This window comes from Sus scrofa, chromosome 6 (assembly GCF_000003025.6).
Source record: "Sus scrofa isolate TJ Tabasco breed Duroc chromosome 6, Sscrofa11.1, whole genome shotgun sequence".
Lineage (NCBI taxonomy): Eukaryota > Metazoa > Chordata > Mammalia > Artiodactyla > Suidae > Sus > Sus scrofa.
Genome location: NC_010448.4, coordinates 116,324,939 through 116,342,683, shown reverse-complemented (window position 1 = coordinate 116,342,683; position 17,745 = coordinate 116,324,939). Strand labels below are relative to the sequence as shown.

General features: G+C 40.2%; 1 long non-coding RNA gene across 1 annotated transcript; it reads right to left on the bottom strand.

The window, feature by feature from the left end:
• Positions 1,248 to 17,447, bottom strand: LOC102163160. Its single transcript, XR_298647.3, has 3 exons — positions 16,940 to 17,447; positions 14,794 to 14,897; positions 1,248 to 1,476 (listed from the first exon to the last, which is right to left on the bottom strand). It is a non-coding gene; the product is annotated as an uncharacterized LOC102163160 (long non-coding RNA).

Genomic DNA, 17,745 nt, shown 5'->3' with positions numbered 1-17,745 from the left:
AATCAGAAAGAAAAATCAGAAAAAACATCCAATTTATCATTGCATCAAAGGAATTAAATAGCTCGGAATATACCTAAAGAGACAAAAGACCTATACTCTGAAAACTCTAAGACACTGATGGAAGAAATCAAAGATGACACAACAGGTAGAAAGATATATTGTGCTCTTGTATTGGAAGAATCAATACTGTCAAAATGACTATAATACCCAAGGCAATCTACAAATTCAGTGTATTCCCTATCAAACTACCAAGGACATTCTTCACAGAACTAGAACAGAATATTTTAAAATTTGTATGGAAACACAAAAGCCAAAGCATTATTGAATACCCAAAGCATTATTGAAAAAGAAAAACAAAAATGGAGGAATGAGGTTCCTTGACTTCAGACAATACTACAAAACTACAGTTATTAAAACAATATGGTACTGGCACAAAAACAGAAATATAGATCAATGGAACAGAATAGAAATCCCAGAAATAAACCCATCACCTACTGTCACCTAATCTATGACAAAGGAGGCAAGACCATACAGTGGAAGAAAGTCTCTTCAATAAGTGGAACTGGGGAAGCTAAAAAGCTACATGAAAAAGAATGAAATTAGAACACTCTCTAATACCATACACAAAAATAAACTTAAAATAGATTAAAGACTTGAATATAAGCCAAAACTATAAAACTCCTAGAGGAAAACATAGGCAGAATGCTCTTTGGCATAAATCACAGCAACATTTGTTTGATCCACCTCCTAGAATAAGGTCACTAAAAATAAAATTAAACCAATGGGACCTAATTAAACTCAAAAGCTTTTACACAGCAAAGGAAACTATTAAAAAAATGAAAAGACCACCCACAGAACGGGAACAAACAATGCAACAGACAAGGGCCTAATCTTGAAAATATATAAACAACTCATACAACTCAACAACAACAATAAAAACAACCCAACTGAAAAATGGGCAGAAAACCTAAATAGAAATTTCTCCAAAGACGTGATTGCCAGGAGGCACATGAAAAAATGCTCAATATAATAATTATTAGAGAAATGCAAATCAAAAGTACAATGAGATACCACCTCACATCAGTCAAAATGGCCATCATTAACAAGCCAACAAATATCAAATGCTGGAGAGGGTGTAGAGTAAAGGGTACCCTCTTTCACTGTTGGTGGGAATGTAAATCAGTACAACCACTATGGGAAACAGTATCGAGGTAGCTCAGAAAACTAAATATAGAACTACCATATGATCCAGCAATCCCTCCCACTCCTGGTTCAAATAAAACTCCCATACATCTTAAAATGGTCCTACCTGTGTATCTGAAAAGCCTCAGGTCTTCTTCAGGTTTCTCAGGAACCTCCCAGGATATTTTGCCTCCTTATTCAAGTCATTGCCACAAGCCTCTGGAGGGAGGTCTAGCCAGAACACCTAGCTCTGTAGGTAACATAAAGAGGTGGACCAGAAGGTCCCCAAGCGACCTTAGGAAGAAAAAGATTTCAGATTATGAAGAGTAAATGACAACCGGAGGTATCTTTCACTTCAAATACCAAAGCACCATCTCATGGATAAACTCCTTTTTTTCTCTCTCTTGACCCACCTTTCTCAAGGCACAATGCAAGCAAATCTCCTGGGATCATCGCCAATGATTCTGCTACTCCCAGTCTGTTCCACAAACACCTGATCTGCAGCCTACACTCCCCAGCCCAATCCACACCCAACTTAGCCTTGCAGACAGTAAGAAAGGTGGGAGATGCTCTCTCCCCATGGTTCATATGAAACAGGTACTTCTTCTGAGACAAATACGGAGTTTCAATTCAATTGGATGTGAATCATCTAAAATATGACAAAAGCTCCTACTGAACAATTATTTGCAAGTGGTTCAAATAAAAGTCCCATACGTCTTAAAATGGTTATAAATTCTTTGTGTTGAGAATTATAGTTACTTTACACTGTCTTTATAAAGTACTTAACAGCCATACTAATGCACTAATGACAATAACTACTAGATTAATTGTGGATATTTTTCATTGTTTTCTTGAATCTATGCTAAAACATTAAACAAAAACAAAAACAAAAAAAAAGAGGGAGGGCTCTATTCTTAAGTTACTATGAAAAGCTTGCTTTTAATTGCTATTTTAAGGCAATAGTATGGTGTCACTTTAGATACAAAGACAAATAGAGATTGACAGTTGGGGATATTACCTGGATACAAAAGAGCTACCTAGGTGAAATAGTGAGATGGTAGCTGCTTGGCAAGTTGCCTTATCAAACCCTGTACAAATTATATTTCTATAATTTCACCACTGTAAAAAAAAAAGCTAGAAAAATTATTGATTTTAAAATGACTTTTACAGTAATCTATGAAACTCCTTATGTTTTATAAGGAAATGGTAACCTAATCTCTCTCTGTATTATCAGGTGCTATACAATGCAGCCCACAGGGTGAAACCAGTAAAAGTTTCCATCTGATACCAGGGGGAAAATGTAAAATGTTTGTACCTGCGTAATTAAATTGGAATATTTGTTGGCTTAAATTAGCTTCTATAAATGTTTGAAGCAATATTCCCACTGGTATGTATTACAGATGCTTGAAATAAATTTGGCAGGAGGTCTCAGAAAGCAATAATGGATTTCTCAGGACATAGGAAAATATTTGCATTCCCATTACCCACCTTCATGCCAGGAAAGGAAAATCAAACTTATTAGCACAAATTTGATTGTATCTTATGACTTCCCTTCCCCTCTTCCTTCCTTCCCTCTCTTCCACTCACAGCCCCCTTTCCTCACCATTTTCCTTTGAGGTTTTCTGCTTACCCGTTACTGCCCCCAGAACCCCCAGTAACACAGTTCTTGCCCATTTTCATGGCTCAGTCACTCCCAGTTACTTTTTCCTCTGGCAGCCATGGCTCTCCATTTCCTTTGTTCCACCTTTACCTTGCCTTCCCATTTTCCAATTTTCTTCCCAGCTCCTACTTTATCTTTTACTCTCTCTGTCTCTTTAGTTAGACAAGTAATAGAAAGGACACTGTCATCTTTCCATCCCCAGGAGCCTGAGATGGATTCACCCCGGAAGATGGTAATCCTATTTTCTTTGTCAATTTCCTTTGTATATGTTGACCATATAAGTGTAAAGAAAGCAAAAATCCCCAATCTGCCACTGTACTTTTCTGTGCTTTAATCCTGAGAGAGGTGGTATAAACTACCCACCGAGGGGGTTCCCTGAAAAGCAATGGCACCAAAACTCACCTGTTTATCAAGGAGACCCAAGAGCACACAGTTGAAATAAAAGCAAACTAAATACGTCAATGCATATCTTGGCATCAATGAGATTTACTAATAAAAGGAACTCTATTCATCTAGAGGGAATTATAGCTAATATGAAAAGGTCCAATGCTTTATTAAATTATTGCCTCTTCCCTCCAGATGTGGAATTTGCTTTTTGACATGGCACAAGCCCAGGGGCAACACTTAGTTTAACAAAATTCTGAAAGCACTAAGTATATTTCTTCAGGATTTTATGTTTTTTTTCATGAAATAATCCTTAGGTAGTCTTTTCCTTTCTTTTTAGGTCTGAAGCCATGGCATATGGAGGTTCCCAGGCTAGAGGTTGAATCAGAACTGTAGCTGCTAGACTACACCACAGTCATAGCAACACGAGATCCCAGCTGCGTCTGCAACCTACACCACAGGTCACAGCAACGCCTGATCCTTAATCCACTGAGTGAGGCCAGGGATCAAACCTGCATCCTCATGGATGCTAGTTGGGCTTGTAACCTGCTGAGCCACAGCGAGAACTCCCTCCTTAAGTATTCTTGTCCTCTGCCTCGCATTTTCTGATTTGATCTGACCTAGCGACACTTTTTTTTGGCAGAAAAATAGGATACCGATTGATAAGATCCCCTTTGACTTAATGTCTTTGAGTAAATACAAATAATACATTATTCTATATTAAAATAAAAATTTAGAAGCAACTTTCTAGACTCTGAAACAATTTGGAAGACAATACCCTCCCCCACTATTAGAAATGTAAAATTCTAATTCTAATTTTAATATTGAATATGGATCACCCAGAGAGTTCAGTTCCTTCCTTCAGGGTATTATTGTATTAAAAGATCAACCCCCCAAATAAATACAAGTAGCAAGTGAGAGGTACAGATATACAACCTAGGCTAAATGAAATGAAAAAGACCTTAGGAAAGACAAATGGAATCAGTATTTTTTTTTTTTTTTTTTTTTTTTTTTGCCTTTTCTAGGGCCGATTCCCGCGGCATATGAGGTTCGTTCCCAGGCTAGGGGTCTAATCGGAGCTATAGCCACCGGCCTATGCCAGAGCCATAGCAACGCAGGATCCGAGCCATGTCTGCGACCTACACCACAGCTCAAGGCAACACTGGATCCTTAACCCACTGAGGGAGGCCAGACATCGAACCCGCAACCTCATGGTTCCTAGTCGGGATTTGTTAACCACTGCGCCACGATGGGAACTCCAGCATCAATATTTAAATTATCTAGGAATGATGATAATTTTATTCGTCTTAAAGTTCTCCAAGGAGGAAGATTGGGCAATGTCTTGCCATGGTCTACACAGTGATTCACCACTTCATGGTAGAAATACTTCTTAAGTTTAATAGAAATCTTCAAATTTTATGCTATTACAAACACTTTGGACCTAATATATTTGCGCATACAACTTCTTTTCTGTAGTTAGATTTATGTAGAGCAGTTTCTCCAAATTTAATTGGTTGGTAGGCATTTAAAGTCTCAGTGGAAACAGCCAAATGCATAAATAAAGATTATGCCAGTTGCCATTTCCACCAAGATATGAAAAAGCCCATTTCATAATATCCTTGACATCCAAACTGCTCTTGATGTTTTGGGTTTTTTTAAATGCTTTGTGTAGGAGTAAGCCACCAAGTTACTAGCAACTAGCAAGAGTTGGTGTTTTCATTTTCCTTCCCCCTGACCCCCTTTGGTTACACCCACAGCATGCAGAAATTCCCAGCCAGGGATCGAATTTGAGCCACAGCAGTAACCTGAGCCACAGCAATGACAAGGTTAAGTCCTCACTAGGCCAGTGGAGAATTCCTCATCCGCCTTTCTTCAGATGGTTTGGAGAAGATGAAAACTGCTAGGACTGTTACCAAGGAGCAGTCGAGGGCTGAAGAAGGGCAGTATACTTCGTAATCCTGCCTCGTTTGAATTGTGTGGCTCTCCCCCTATTTCAATTTATTTAACAAATCTTAGTTTATTTATTATTATGTTCGGAGCTCTGTTTTAGACTCTGGCAGCAAAAATGATTAATACACATTGTCGTTCTCAAGGAGGTTACGGTTATAACTGAATCGTTTATCTAAACAACATAGAACAGAAGTTAAAAGTAATTTGTAGAGTGGTCTATTACCAATAATTCTAGGGAAGAGTCTTCTAAACTACCTCTGCTGTTGATGTTATTTATAAATTGTATTTCCACAAATGTTTATCAGTACCTCTCATGTGCAAGGCACTAACCTGGGAGACACAAGAGGCACCTAAAATACATAAGACATTAAGTGTGCCTCGAGGCAGACATATCTCCACGGGTCTCCAGTGTGTATGCACACCTTGTGAGCAGAGGCATTGGCAGCTTTTGTTCTGGATCATCTTTTCATGGATGTATGTACAGTGAACTTCCTTAAAAGGAAGAGATAATGTCTCCCTTTGGAGCAGAAGGCTGTTTCTGTAATGTCCAGTAATAAAAGTAACATCCCCTTCTGGGGGAAAGGTAGATCAGGTTTGCTTGTTTAAAGATTTGGTTCTCAGGGTGTCTTAGCTATAACACAAATTCACTGTGTGTGCAGCAGCCTCCTGGGCCCTGCTGAGTCTTCCATGGGACTTGGGGGACAAGGAGAACTGATGTGAATATGAAGGTCATGCTGCCCAATGAGCAGAGAGTAAAAAATCCTTTGTCTCTGATCTGGGAGTCTCCTGTATTCTGTCAGCTCCTAATTGTGGCAGGCAAACTTGTTAGTGTGAAAGTAGGTCGAATCTTCATAGTACCATCAAAAATTTTACTATTTAATAAGGAGTTTAAGAAAAGCACACAGATAACTATAATATGCTATCATTGTGGTCCCAATTGTGCAAATACTATAGAGAAGGACAAAATTGGTTCTGACCAAGAGACAGTTTCATGTAGGAAGTTAAGGGAAGGAAAAGAAAAGCCTAAACATAATACATCATTCTTGGAGTTCCCGTCATGGTTCAGTGGTTAATGAACCCAACTAGTATCCATGAGGACATGGGTTCAATCCCTGGCCTCACTCAGTGGGTGAAGGATCTAGTGTTGCCGTGAGCTGTGGTGTAGTACAGATCACAGATTCGGCTCGGATCCCATGTTGCTGTGCCTGTGGCGTAGGCTGGCAGCTATAGCTTGGATTTAGCCCCTAGCCTGGGAACCTCCATATGCCACGGATGCGGCCCTAAAAAGACTATATGTGTGTGTATATATATGTATATGACTATATATATGTATATGACTATATACATATACACACACACATATATATACACACACACATACACACACACACACACACACACACACACACACACACATATTCATGTTTGTCCTTACTTTCTTTCCAAACTCAAGCTCCCTATTTCCAACTGTCTTCTTTCACATCTGGATACTTTACAGGTGACTCAAATATTTTTGGCCATGCCTGTGGCATGCAGAAATTCCCATGCAAGGGATTGAACCTGCACCACAGCAGTGACTTGGGCCACTATAGTGACAATGCTGGATCCTTAACCCGCTATGCTGCAAGGGAATTCCTCTTTTTTCCTCCCCGCAGGTGACTCAAATTTAACATGTCCAGAATTGAATCTATCCTCTCTCATCTTCTGACATATTCATAAGTCTCTTCCTTCCTGTAACTGTTAAAGGAATCATCCTTTCTAGGGCCTCAGGCAAGAGATCCACAAGGAATTCTCATCGCTAGGCAGACATGTTGTCAGAGCAAAGAAAGTCCGGAGAATCTGGTAAGTGGTGAGACTACCAATAAAGACTTGTTTTGACCTGAGAGTTGTCCTGTCCTTTCAAAGTGACTATTTTATCTCCACCCTGATCCATAATGGATTGACTTGATAGTTCAATATTATTCTTATTTTAAAGTTCTTGTTGGCTCCTTATCTTGTCCTTGTGCACTATGTCCGACCCATACTGATTCTACACAGATCCGCTTGGTTCAAGGGATTCATGATCATTTTGGGGGAGTTGTTTTATCTCATGAAGTGAATTAATAAATGAGTTCTGAGGATTTTACCTCCTTAATAAATATCTTATATCGGTTCCCTCATTTTCATCTCTAAAATATACTGTCCTGTTTCAACCCCTGATCACCACCTATCACCAGGTTCTACTGCCTCCTATGTGTCCTCTACTTCTTTCTTTGAATCTATCTTGTATACTCTTTTCAAAACATTTCTTTCCAAAAATTCAAATGTGACTATCAAATTTCATGCTCCCATAACTAATACCATAGGTCACCTATTACAGGTCTTTCACGATAAAGTTCAACTTTCTTCCCAGGACAGACAAATCTCTCCAGTCTCATCTTAGTCACTCCATTCCTCAAATCTTAAGATCCAGCAAAACCAAACTGATCAGAGTTCTTTCCAGAAAATATGCTGCTTCCTGCCTCCCTGCTATTATTCACATGGCTCCTTTTCCCTACTGTTCACTTCCTAGTCTTCTCCTCCTGCCCTGTCTTGACTTGGCTAATTTATTCTGTTGCATGCTTCTTCTAATGGGTCATCTCCTCGAAGAAGACTCTGATGTTCTTATCTAATTCCTTGCCAGGTAAAAGACTTCTTTGTAGTCTCAAACTATCACTACAAATCTCTACCCTTACCACACTGGATTGGGATTACCTTCATTTCCTGTTTTTCTGGCTCTCTTAACTAGATTAAGACACCTGACAGCAAGAACTTATCTTGCACCCCTCTTGATTTGAATGGTGCCTGGCATATAACCAAGCATTCAATAAATATTTATTAAATGAGTGAATAGATAGATGGAGAGATGAATGAAGAGTGGAAGGTGAGCTATGAACATTTATATAGCAATTTAATCAAAGAACTTTTTAAAAGGGCCACATGTGCAGCATATGCAAGTTCCCAGGCTAGAGGTCAAATCAGAGCTGCAGCCAGTGGCCTATGCCACAGCCACAGCAACATGGGATCTGAGTGGCATCTGTGACCTACACCACAAGTCACAGCAACACAGGGTACTTAACCCACTGAGCAAGGCCAGGGATCGAACATGCATCCTCATGGTTACTAGTTAGGCTTGTTACCACTGAGCCACAATGGGAACTCCTAACTAAAGTACATTTGAAATTTTAATGAATAGAAGAATGGACAGACTATAGCATTGCATTCTTTTAAAAGAGTATTAGTTAGCCTAATAAACATATCAACAAAAGGATAGATTTGGCTGCTGTTCCAATAATTACAAATATTTTCTTTTTCTCCTGCTAAACTCCTGATGTCAGTCATGTAATTAATAAATTGGAACACAGTCAGTATTTTCAAATTGATACATTTAGCCTCTTTTTAAATGGTAAATACAAAGCATTTATAATACTAGCACATACAGAGTAAGGAGCAAAGTTTATATTAATACTGCATATGTTTGTCCTTTTTCTTTTCGTGAATTCATCCCCATTTATATCAATTCAAAAAATGTGACAAATGACTTGAATCCTTGGAAAAGACTGTGACTTTCAGGTGTTCAGGTGTGACTCTGAAGCACATGGTAGGATAAAAAAAGAAACTCCAGAGAACAGATTACACATAGTGATGAATATTTGAAAGTAGTACGTAAGTCTTCAGTTGCTGCTACAAAGGAAGTAGTGAAAAAAGATATTTTCATTATCTGAGATATAAAAATAATGTGAAATCTGAGATATAAAAATAATGTGAAATAAATATATTCCAAGATAGAATTTTGATAAGAGTTGGGAAGGAAAGCAAAGACGTTTTTACAAGTACAAGGGTCAGAACCTTACTTCTCAATACTTGTTCAAATATTTTAAAAGCTTTTGCCTAATTATGTAAAAGGAAAAGATAACGTGGAATCTTCAGTTTCAGTGCAAGTGAAAAGTCATCCATTTTGGGAAAGTAAATTGGTAGTATGTATCAAAAGCCTTAAAAAAAGTTTATACTTTTCTAATACAGCAGTTTTCCCTGTAGGAATTTATATTAAGGAGGAAAATCATGAATATGACCAAAGATTTATCTGCAAGGATAGTCATATCTTTGTTATTAATAATAGAAAAATTATAAACAATGAAGATGCCAAATCATAAAGAGTTAAATAAACTATGGTACGTTCATATGTGGAATACTATATAGTCATTTTTTTTAAGTCACATTTTGAAATACAAATCAACATGGTAAAATGCCCCTAATAGACTGAGAAAGGCAGACTAAAAAATTGTGTTCTAGGTTGATCCAAATTAAACAAATATGCACTATAAGTAGAAGAATATACACCAAATCTGAAGAGTGATAACTTGTTAATTCAGAGAAATGAGGTTACAGGTCACACTTTTTCCTTCATTGGATTTTCTATGTTTTTAAAACATTTTAAACATACAAATACTATTTGGAGGAATTTTTAAGTTGTTTCTGAGATGGGGGAAAGGCATAAACTCTTTAAGAAGAAGGTTTGGGAGTGAGTAGGAAAATTGCCTAGAGAAGTTCAGTAGGATCTTAAGCAATTCTAAGTAAATTAAGGTGACACTCCGGCCTTTATAAACCAGGAACCTGAATGTAAGAGAGGTCAGGGAAGAAAGAGGTACCCAGTTTGGACCAGAGTAGCTGGTGTTCAGGATAGACGTCCAGCACAACCACACTCTCCCTGTCTTTCTCTTTTTACTGCTTATACAAAAGAAGAGTGGAAACATATAAAACGGTCTTTCTTTAGAGGATTTGTCAGCAGGGAGCTAAAATCTCATTATCTCTCAAAGGAGAGGTTTCAAAACGGAACTGCCTCTGACACTAAAACTGCTTTGAAGCCTCAAATCATCAGGACACCAACAACAAACCTGCATACATCCTGTGAAGATTTTTGGCACTAAGAAATATCTAATAATAATGATTATTTGAGTACTAATAAAAACAAATCAAAGGTTTTCTGCCTGTGCTTTGTCACATTGGCTACATTAAGAAAAATATAAATTATGTCATGAACCCATATACTTTTCTAGATGAAAGAATCTTTGCTTAGCTACATCATAAGTGATATAGCCACATAAGCTGTCTATTTCCTTTTTTTTTTTTTTTTTTTCAGTCTTTTCAGGGCCACACCCGAGGCATGTGGAGGTTCCCAGGCTAGGGGTCAAATCAGAGCTGTAGCCGCTGGCCTATGCCACAGCCACAGCAACACAAAATCCAAGCCGTGTCTGCGACCTACACCGCAATTCACTGCAACACTGGATCCCTAACCCACTGAGTGAGGCCAGGGATCAAACCTGTGTCCTCATGGATGCTAGTCAGATTCGTTTCTGCTGAGCGGCGACAGGAACTCCACACTATTTCTTTAACCCATATGTTAAATGTATGATTAAAAACAATTGATGAGTATGTGAAAACTGCATAATTAGTGATTAGTTAGTCATTGTGCTTTATTTTAGTAAAGTACTTCTTGAAACTGCAGAATTGGGCAGCTAAACCATGAATCACTTAACCAATCCTTTGGAAAGCTTGCACATAATTTACAAAAGTGCATGAGAGCCAGGACCACTACTCATCACCAGCAGCTTCTCAGACTGACATCTTGTGCTTGCATTGGAGAAAAACCACCATCTACAAAGAGCTAGCTTCTTTATAAACCCAAACTTAGAATCTATAAGGTTACACATTCCTTTGGAAAGCTTGCACATAATTTATAAAAGCACATGAGAGCCAGGACCACCACTCACCACCAGCAGCTTCTCAGACTGACATCTTGTGCTTGCACTGGAGAAAAACAATCATCTACAAAGAGCTAGCTTCTTCATAAACCCAAACTTATACTCTATAAGGTTACATACACGCACACACACACACACACACCCCATTATGATGATTTTGGTAAATTCAATAATTAGATTATCATTTGCTTTTCATATTTCTGATTATTCTTGAGTTTCAGAAGCTCCTGCAACTTTAGCCATAACAGTCCCTGCTTTGCTAAACTGTAAACAATTAATGCACAATAAGATCTATTATTTAAAATGGGGTTTTAACTCTGTAGATTGTATTATGGACTGTGAAATAAAATTAGTGGGTCATGACTAATATTGACAAACTGAACAGTAAAGAAATAGATTAAGAGATTATCACAGTAAAGAATAGAAAATGGAAAAATAGATAAAACAGATAAAGAATAGAATAGATTAAACAGATAAATAGAAAAATAGATTAAACAGAAAAGAATAGATTAAAAGATCAGGATTCCATACTCATTAGAAGTACACAAAAAAGTATAATTTTGGAAAACTTTCATTTATACATGTATGTGAATGCTGCATTGGAATGTGATACATATTTTAAATGGGGATATGTTGTATATTGTTTTGAAAAGCAAACATGCCCCAGGAAATCCAGTTTGCAACTTGGGATGTTTTTCCTTAATATGGATATTTTTCCTTAATATTCCTATATTGACACTGTAATATGTGTATTATTCAATGATTACTTAAGAAAAGTGCAACCTTTATCAAAAGCAAGACAGGAAGAGATGACAAAGTACATTTCTGAGTACGTTTTTAAATCCTTCCTGAAACTACCCATCAAGGATATGCTTCTTTATGATACTAGATTTATCCCCTTATCCATTCTCTTTTTTATATAATGATTTTCATTTTTTCTATTATAGCTGGTTTACGGTGTTCTGTCAACTTTCTACTGCACAGCAAGGTGACCCAGTCACACATACATGTATACGTTCTTTTTTCTCACATTATCATGCTCCATCACAAGTGACCCTTATCCATTCTCTTGATAGGCTGGTAGATAAAGAGCATTACATATAGATGGATAGATGATAGATAGATAGGTAAATAAATAGATTGATTAATCTATCGATATAGGGAGGGCCTACTATGTGCCAGGTGCTGGGGATGCAAATATAATAAAAGCAAGCCATTATGAGGGTAAAATCCTGGTAAAGGAGCCCACAAAGCTAACAAACAATAAACTAATAATATGCTGATAGTTTTAATAAAAGTTGTAACTGATGGTCTACAGATGCATTTCTAGTTCAGTGACAAAAACGTAGAACTTGATTTCAATAAATTTATTCATTTTTTTATTTTAATTTTTTTTATGTTTTGCTTTTTAGGGCCACACCTGTAGCATAGGGGTGGAATCAGGTCCGATCAGAGCTACAGCTGTTGGCCTAGCCACAGCCACAGCAACATGGGATTTGAGCCACATTTGCGACCTACACCACAGCTCATGGCAACGATGGATCCTAACCCACTGATCGAGGCCAGGGATCGAATCTGCAACCTCATGGATCTTAGTTGGGTTTGTTAACCACTGAACCACAAAGGGAACTCCCAATTTCAATAAATTTAAATTTATTCATTCAGATGAACGAAAAGCATTGGGGCCCAATCAAATAGTAACAATTACTGCATGGAATCAGAACCTTAAAAAAAATCTTGACAATTTCTAGACTTGATGGATATTAATCATCTACAAGCCAGAAATTCAGTGTCCTACGAAATACTAGAGTAAGAGGATGACTCAGACCATTGATTATTCAATTCACCATTAAATGAGCAAGTTCCATGTTGCCAGGCATGGTCACAGGAGCTGAAGAAACAAAGGTGAATAAAATACACTTTCAGTGGCCACAGCTATTTGCAGGCTAGTAGGAAAAAGCAACACAGAAACACATAATAAATAACAGTGCAGTTGGCACAATTAAAAGGGGTGTGTAGCCATGTATGATGGTAACACAGGGAAAGGAGCAGTCTTTGAAGGAGGCAGCACTTCATGGAAGGGAAAGGAAGAGAGGCATTCCAAGCCGAGAGGACCACATCTTCAAGGGCATGTATTAATCAGCATGGAGCATTTGGGCAACTATAAGAAAGCACTACTACTTCTACTATCTACTGCCAGAGTCTAGAGTGTCAGAAGGTAGTCAGTCAAAATAAGGCTGGGGAGGCAGACCCAGCCACAGAAAGGAAGAGCCTTTTATACATGCAGACGGCTTGACAGTTTCTTCCACTGATAATGGGGACACAGATATTGTATAAAGTTTTAGGCATGGAGTGATTTAAGTTAGCTCTAGGGGAGTTCCCGTCATGGCGCAGTGGTTAACGAATCCGACTAGGAACCATGAGGTTGCGGGTTCGGTCCCTGCCCTTGCTCAGTGGGTTAACGATCTGGCGTTGCCGTGAGCTGTGGTGTAGGTTGCAGACGAGGCTCGGATCCAGCGTTGCTGTGGCTCTGGCGTAGGCTGGTAGCTACAGCTCCAATTAGATCCCTAGCCTGGGAACCTCCATATGCCAAGGGAGCGGCCCAAGAAATAGCAAAAAGACAAAAAAAAAAATAGATAAATAATAAGTTAGCTCTAGGGATAGCATGGAAATCAGCTGAAAGGGAAAAGAGCTTAGAGACCTAGGAAACCACCAGGGCAGTGAACTATGATATGACACTTGACCGCTAGCATGTTATGTGACCCAGGACATTCCGATATGAGGAAAACCAATGTGTAATATTTTTATCTAGCAAAGTTGATAATGCAGAGAGTTAACAAGTTGTGCATGTATAAACAGAAGTTTCACAGTTAGAATGTCGTGGAGAGTCCCTCATAGGAGCCCTGTGCCTGATTCACTGCTGAACATCATTAGATCAGCATCATTCACCATCAGCATCATTAGATCAGAATATGAAGAGTCATCATGGCCACTGCATGGATCTGCTGGGTAGCAGGGCTGGCTTACTGTGGACTAATAACCTCACAAACTCTAGATTTGAGGATTGAAGTCCCATGGCTGGGAGCAGGCACCTGGCTTTCCCATTTGAGGAATGATGCTCTCTGCTCCTTGCCAGATATAACTATTCTTCCCAAATCGAGTCATTTCCCCACAACTCCGTTTGCTTCTTCATCATTTCTCTAAACTTGGCCCCTTCAAAACCAGTACTTCTTTCAGTAAGAATAGCAAATACTTCTCTAGCTTGTCCTATGTGTTAGGTCCTATTCTAAATGCTCAACATATATTAAAGGATTACATTTTCGGGATTTTTGTTTGTTTGTTTGTTTGTTTTTTAGGGCTGCACCTGCAGCAAGTGGAAGTTCCCAGGCTAGAGGTCAAATTGGAGCTGCAGCTGCTGACCTACACCACAGCCACAGCAACCATTCAGAATCCTGTCTTTGACCTATAGCATACCTCACAGCAATAGCACATAGGTCCTACTGTGGCTCAGTGGAAACGAATCTGACTAGTATCCATGAGAATTCGGGTTCCGATCTCTGGCCTCTGCTCAGTGGGTTAAGGATCAGGCATTGCTGTGAGCTTCAGTTTAGGCTGCAGACGAGGCTTGGATCTGGCATTTCTGTGGCTGCGGTGTAGGCCGACAGCTGCAGCTCTGCAAGGCCAGGGATCAAACCCGAACTCATGGATACTAGTTGGGTTTGTACGCTGCTGACCCACAACAGAAACTCCTATTACTGTTATCTTAGTCTATTGGGGCTGCTATAACAGAGTATCATTGACTATAGGACTTAAAAACAACAGACATTTCTTTCTTACAGTTCTGGAGGCTGACAAGTCCAAGATCCAGGCACTGGCACATTCTGAGTCTGATGAGGGCCCGTTTTCTTGTTCATTAACTAGTCACCTCCCAAAGGCACCACCTGGGGATTAGGTTTCAACATAAGAATTACAGGGAAACAAACACTCAGTCTGTAGCAATTATGACCATTTTTCAGAGGAAAGAGCAAGTTGCCCAAGATCCTGAATAGGAGCAGAACCACTAATCAAACCCATGCCATCACATGCTGGAATCAATATTTTTAATCACATAAAATGCTGCCTCCCATAAATCTTAATTTTAGAAGGTATTCAGCAGAAATAATGGACAAATTCACTGAATTGTGCTTTACAGAAAATTTTTCTTAGAACTACAAAGTCTTATTTTGCCCCTGTACCCAGTTATGATGTTTTTATATACATGGTTTGCATTGGCCCAACAATCTGAAAAAGCACACTTCTCCTATCATGTGCTGTTTGGCCAGACTGAAACATTACCTTTCTCAACTAATTTTTTTTCCCTATAGTTTAACCAAAACTCTCTCTGTCTTACAAATAAGATCTTTTTGAAAGGTCTGTCTTTCTGCCAGATCCTGGACAGGAAATGTACATAAGAATTTGTGGGAGTTCCTACTGTGGCTCACTGGAAACGAATCTGACAGTATCCATGCCGATTCAGGTTCTGATCCCTGGCCTTTGCTCAGTGGGTTAAAGATCAGGCGTTGCTGTGAGCTGCAGTTTAGCCTGCAGATGAGGCTTGGATCTGGCGTGGCTGTGGCTGTGGCATATCTGAATCGACCCCTAGCCTGGGAATGACCATATGCCACACACAGGTGCGGCTTTAAAAAAGCAAAAAAAAAAAAGAATTTGTAGCTCATTAAAATTTTTTCCCTTTCATACTCAGAACTGAAAACCCTTCTGCAAGGTCAGCAATAAGAGCAAATCTAATGTAAATCTTTACTGATTTAAAAAAAGATGATTGCATTAATCTTACTTTTTCTCTTGTCTTTAGGTCATAAGTCACCAATCTTTTTGAGAGGGAACTACTTTTCCTATTCCCTGAAGCTTGTAAAGAGGATATAACAGTAGCATAAAGTTATTTTTTCAATCAATCTACCATATAAGGCTCAGGATCTACCAACTGGTGGAAGGAACCCTGACCCTACTCATTCTTAAATGTTGTATCATTTTTGGAGTCTGCGCTCTATTTCCAGAAATGATTAAGTATTAAAGTAGAAAAAAAATTAGCTGGCACTTAGTCCCTTATAATTAAAAAAAAAATCTCCTTCTGTGGCAAAACTTGGAACTTTATGGATGTGTGATTGAGTCAAACGTACACGAACAGCTTTCCCACTTTTTTTTCAAGACTCTCCCAAAAACTTAACATCAATGACACAAAGGTCAAAGTTTTCAGCAAAAGAATTTTGTGAGAATTATTGCCAGTGCTTCTAAGTGAAAGGGCAGGGAAATTGGGAGTGGAGGAATTTCTGTGTTTTTCTTCAATTGCTGTAGAGAGGTTTATTCATTGCCACAGCCCTAAGCCAGAGCACTGAGAGGCTGGTGCATGTTTTCAAGTCCCCTTGGGCAGGTCAAGCAGATGCTTGTTCTGGCTCATTATGCACCAAACACTGAATATGTGGTGAAAAATATTAAGAATTGATAGGCAACCTCTTCATCTGGCAACTGCTCACCTGTTTCCGGGTAAAGTAACGCTAAAAAAAGAGATTAGCACAGAAAAGTCAGTAAGTGCCTAAAGAAACAGGAATCTCACTCACAGTCACCTTTACATTCTGAACTCTCTCTGCAAGTGGGCAGGCCTTACTCAATACTGGGGAAAATAAAATAGTTATCATGAAAAGCAGACAGAAGGTTTGAATCCTGGCAAGACTGTCTACAAGTTATATAATCTTGCCAAACTCCCTAAATTCTTGGTACGCATATAATTATCACCGGAATTATTCCAACCTTTTAAGGTTGGGAGAGAAATAACTGAGAAAAGCATGTGACAAAAACTGGTGTCCCAGGAACCCCTGGCGTGTCTCTGGCTGTTGGTGGCCTCATCTTCCGCAGTCTCCAGCAGCTGTCCATACAATGAAGGTACTAAATCGAGTCACCTTCCCTTATGTGGGCACTGATTATTCATTACCTTTCTGCTTCTCGGTGCTTCGGCCTTTGTCTTTCTGCCTAGCAGCCAAAGTCCAGACTGGATGGAATAACTTCAGCTGCTTTTTTGTAAACTTGTAGGGTTGGCGGGAGGCGGCGGACGGGGGTCGGGGGGCAAGGAATGCTCCCCGCCTGCCCTTCCCAGCTCTGTCCGCGGCACTCTCAAGAGATGGACACCAAACAGATCACTTTTGTGCCCTGGAGTAGCAACTCCGGTACCAGGGTGGACTGGAGAAGTGCCTGACAACGCCTAGGAAAGATTCCTAAGTTCGCTGCGTTCCTCCAGGTCGCCCCACAAGAAGGCACAGCGCAGCGAAGGAGTCCGGGCGCGCGGTGGCGCCGGGCAAGGCTGCAGGGCGCCCGAGCGGTCGGACGGGGGAGCGAGAGCTAAAGCTTGCGGAGCTTCTCGAGCGGCCGGGGCCGCGGCGGGACCCGGGAGCCGTTGCCAAGCTGAGCTCGCCGGACCGCGAGAGGCGGAGGCCGCGCCGGAGGCGGGGCCAGACGGGGCGGGGCGGGGCGGGAGGCGCCGGGGAGGCGGGGGCGGGGGCGGTGTCTCCCAGAGCTGCGCAGGCGTTGCTCGCACCTTGTTGATTAGTCAGTGCTGGGAGCGCTGCTATGGCGTTTCTCAGACCCGCGGCTCCTCCTCACACACTCGAGGCGGAGGGAAGGAGGGGTAAGAGGAGGAGGAGGCGAGCGGGCGGCCGCCGCAGCTGCAGACCCGGGGCCAGAGAAGGAGGCGGAGCGGGAGCCGCCGCAGCTACCCCGGCCGCCGCCGCCCGCCGCCGTGGG